Here is a 5,000-nt window from a genome sequence, read left to right as displayed (position 1 = left end):
CCATAGCTGCATAATAATCCATGGAAGTTTCGATGGTATAAATACCCATGAAACAGATTAGCGGCACATCCCTCGTCTTATAAACACTCATTTAGTTTAGTGTCTTCCTCCCACCTACATTCAGCTCTTTTGCAATCATCTTTGCTAGAATTTGCATAGCTGCAGAGTGATTTTTTTGTTTGTTTGTTTGTTTAACGTGCTACATCGCCAGATGTGAGATCTGTCGTGAAAAGGGTGATAGTGAAGCCTTTAAAAGTTTTCATAGCGGGGAGAAGACAACCGAATGTAGAGTGAGGAATTTGCAAGATATTCTTGATTTCTGCATAAGTAATCAGACGGTGATAGCTGGTCTTGGTCGGAAATATTAAAGCCCAGCCATACAGATGCCCCTTGATACAGTTCCCGCCTAGAGATAATATTCGGTGCCTCCACGAAATCAGCATCATCTTCTCCTTCAATATTACTTCACTGTCACTAACACAATTTCTATTCACACAAACACGCAGTGGTTCTGGTGTAAAAGCCCTAGACAGGCCGGGTTAGGACGAAACAGGTCTGGACGGGCCTGGTTGGGCTGAGAGAGAACGATGCGGGTTCTGCTGCAAGTTCCCTGCAAGACATGATATAAACACAGATATTACACAAGACAGAACCTGTGTTATCTAACATTCACTTTTTAAATCATTAAATATTTGTAGGTATTATTATAAGCAACTTGCCTGGTTGGGTGGGAGACGATTGTCGGTTAGAGATTTTTGCACGCCTTTTCTGATCCTGCTGTAATTAGCACATGGTTAATCCTTTGCCGTAGTCGGTGGCTAATTTATAAGTGTTCTATGTTGTAAGATTCCATTACTTCTTAATAATTTTCATGGATAGATATCGCTATGTGAATGAGCCTTGCGGAGGGAATGTGATAATTACAACCTGAGCATGGTAATACAACGGTGGTTATCAGACAGCTTCCCACAGAGATGACAGTGAAGTCTGATTATAGTCATGGTGGACACTATTGCAGAGGGAGATGTACTGATATTATATCGCGGGTGCTCTTCACGGGGTTACAAGGGTGGTGTATTTCTATTTTTCCTCTTTTGATGTGTTCTATGAAATTACATACGTAAGATGAACATAAAATAGAGGTATATTGATTCCACTGAAATTTATATTTTTCACTGAATTATATTTTTATAACTGAGATGCTTTGATCATGGAGAAGCAGGAACTATTTCATATCTTACAGTGTAAATAAGGGTCGATAATTAACCTAACATTTGTCCGTGTCGCAGCTGAACCATATCATCTGTAGCACCTGCCCCCCTAACGGAAGCCGCCTTGTCGCGGTGGGGGGGCTTGAGGTCCCAATGAGCTGGTGAGCCGGACCAGAGGGTTACCCATACTGGAGGGGTCACCAGTGAGGGATGAGACATAATGGCTTCCTGGTGCACCAAGGCCTATGAGAGGGGATGGTGCACCCATTCCACTCCCTGGCCCATTCCATCTTGGGCCAGGGAGAACTCTCCCATGTGTGTTTGCCGTGCGTGGCGTCCCGTATTATCAGGAGACAGGAGTCCTGGAGGTTGAGCGATGCTGCACGCTGCGCCCTGCAGCTAGCAACACACCTCTTTGGTCCTCTATTCTGGTTAGACGGGTTGTAAAAGGATTTTTAGATTGATTGAACACCTTTATACATTGATTAAGCAGGAGTAGTAAAAGGGGACGATGGTTTTGATTCTTTATTTTCTAAGAGTACAATAGTGACACAGATATAGAACACATGAGACAAGTCTTGGTTGGTAGTGCTAAGTTCGGGTAGTCGCAGTCAGGCCAGTGGGGGGCGGAAGCCTGTCGCGAAACCGTAGGCCGGGCGGCATACCTTGACCGGACAAGCGTTGGGCAGGAACTCTCTGTGACCTGGGTCAACCTTGGCCTTAAATACCCGGGAGTAGCGTGGGGACGCCACCTCTAGGCGTGGGTTGAGGGACCACGTGGGACGCGGCCTGCACGCAGCCGCATGGTCTATGCGTGCTTATGTACACAGTATATGGGTGGCTTGATCAAGCTGGTCAAATATGGCTAGGGTCAAGCAGGCACTGTCCAGTCGCTAGCGCACAGGTCTCGCAGCTATCATCAGCACTGTAATAGTGACTGCGTATATTTCCTCACTACCCCTGTGGCTGTTGGGAAAATTTGAGCCCAAACAATAGCTTCCCCTCGTTGGACTCCATGGTGGGTGGGGGGTGAGATTTATAACTTGTATGATTTCTGAAAAGAACTTGCTCTCTCCCTGGTGACCTTCACAATCCCCTGGCCAATCCCTCAGGAACATCACATATTGTCACTCGAACCTTACCAGATTCCAAAGGGCAAGAATGGGAATCGTAATGGTTCCCGAGTTCCGAAACCAGGTAAGAAGGAGAAAAGTCCTCCTCAATCCATTAAGGAAATCTTACCTGGTAGATATGAAAGTGTATCATATGTTAAATACCTAGTAGTGAAGACCATTGAGGGTGTATCTATCATGGATCTTGATATTTTTGAAGTACATCGAAAGATAGTTGAAGTATGTCAACGTGATCCTCGCATCACCCCACAGCGAGATGGTAACCTGATAGTTGAGGTTTCGTCACCAGACGAGAGTGACAGTCTGCGTGCAATATGCAACATTCCTGGGGCTCAAGTCTCATGTTCTCCTCACAAAACCCTTAATCAGTGTAAGGGAATTGTCTTTTCCCGAGACTTGATGAGGTATTCTGAGGAGTAACTGTTAGAAGAACTAAAGAATTTTAATGTAGTGGCAGTAAAACGTTTTAAGAAAGTTGATGGTTTGGAACAGTCGACACCAGCTCTTCTTCTAACTTTTGAATCATTAGTCCTACCTGAATCGGTTAAATTGGCATGGTACCTCAAGGAAAAGCCATATGTGCTCAACCCTATGTGGTGCTTCCTCTGCCAGGGTTATGGGCAAGATGCCAACACTTGCCATTTTAAGGAAAATGGACAACCAAGAGTGTGTGTGAAATGTGGTACAACAGGTCATCAAGAAGATGATAACTGTCCAGGTCCAATATGCTGTTACCACTGCAAAGAAGATCATGAAGCTTCTTCTAAGCAATGTAAAAGGCACATATTTGAAAAAGAAGTATTGGTAATAAGCCAGGTAAATCCTTTGCCTCAGTTCGAGCCCATCCTCCTTCCCACCATCCCTTACCCTCCAATACTTCTAACACAACACACTCTGCTACTACCTTTAAACCTCAGTCCGCAAATGCTGAAACTGCCTCTAGTGAGTTGTTACACCAGAAACGAAGTAGGAGTGAAGGGTCTATTAAGGAGACTCCTCCCACAGTAAGGTCTTTGGAGCCATCAGTTAAGGCTTCATAGGCCTCAACAATAACAGCTTCAGTTGCCACCACATCCACAGGGGCCTCTGCTGCTAGACAGAATGCTCCAGAACTGAAGACTCAGGTCCGTCCTTTGCCCAAGCAAAGACATTCTGAGCCTGTCCTAAGGAAGCCTGTGGAAACTAGTTCCACAGTTAAACAACCCATCAAAAGGTACTCCCAAGATGCTAGAAAGGGACAGCCTAAAGATGTGGGGCGGGCCTAAACCACGGGTGCTGCCAAACACCTTATGAAGTTTGTCAACCTGAAGAACTGGATACCGTAATCCAATGGAATTATCAGTGAATTCATGCAAAAGGGGAAGAACTGCAACATTTGATGGCTTCATGTAATCCAGTTTGTGTATGCCTACAAGAGATTATGATCAGGTAAAATCGTCCAATTTCCCTGAGAGGATTCAAAGTTCAAGTCTATTATGGAACCTTTGATAATGGACCTCATGGAGGAGTAGCAGTGATGGTACGTCAGGATATTCCCTTCCAGGCCATCCACCTGCAGACGACACTGCAGGTGAAGGCTGTGAGAATAGGCTTAAGGCGCATCCATCTACCTCCCTCCACATAATCTCAACATAGATGATTTGGAAGATCTACTTGAGCAGTGGCCTCATCCATTTCCACTTCAGTGGTCGGCATCACCTCTGGGGAAACACTTTGTGCAACCCTCGAGGAAGGGCCTTGGAGTCTTTGTTCTCAAGAGTAGATGCAGTTTTACTGAACAGTGACGCACCCACACATTTCCAAATTCAAACTGGGACATTCTCCAATATCGACCTGTCAATTGGTTCTGGCTTACAGTTGAATTTCACTTGGTAAGTCATGGAAGACTTACATGGAAGTGACCACTATCCAATACTTTTGGAGGAGGTGAATGGTATTTCAGCCAATGGAGTGCAAAGATGGCGACTTGAACATGCAGTCTGGAATCGTTTTAGATCAACTGCAGTATTGCAAGGATCTGTGAATGATTTCCAGATGCTGTTAATCACTTCACATCACGAATTCACCTTGCAGCAGAAGCATCAATTCCCAGAGGTAGCGGGCAGCACCGTCGACCTCTGGTACCATGGTGGTCTGGTGAATGCCAACAAGCTTTCAGAGCAAGGAAAGCTGCATTAAGGCAGTTGAAACGACGCCCAAGCAATGTAACCTTGATCCAGTACAAAACACCCGAGCCAAGGCCAAGCAAGTCCTAAAGGAGGCTAGGTGGACATCGTGGAGGCAGTGTCTCCTTAATTAATTCTGGGACCCCTTAGCATGGGTATGGGACAAGGTGCTTAAGGTCGCTGGAAAGAGCACATCCATATCACCACCTGCTCTGAAAATAGATGGTATAATCCTGACGGACAAAACAGATGCTGCATATGAGCTGGCAAAATCCATGGTAGAGATCTCCTCTGGAGCATCTTATACTGCCTGATTCTCCACTCTTCGGGCTGAACAGGAACGACACCTAGTGTCATTATTTAGTAGCACTGAAGCAGAACTTCCATACAACTTGCCATTTTTGCGCAAGGAGATGGACTCTGCTTTGCAGCTCTGCCGTAAGACTGCCCCAGGAAGTGACGATATTCCATACCAAATGATATCTCACTTA

This window comes from Penaeus chinensis, chromosome 40 (genome assembly GCF_019202785.1).
Source record: "Penaeus chinensis breed Huanghai No. 1 chromosome 40, ASM1920278v2, whole genome shotgun sequence".
NCBI lineage: Eukaryota > Metazoa > Arthropoda > Malacostraca > Decapoda > Penaeidae > Penaeus > Penaeus chinensis.
Note: the sequence above shows the minus strand (reverse complement) of the source record.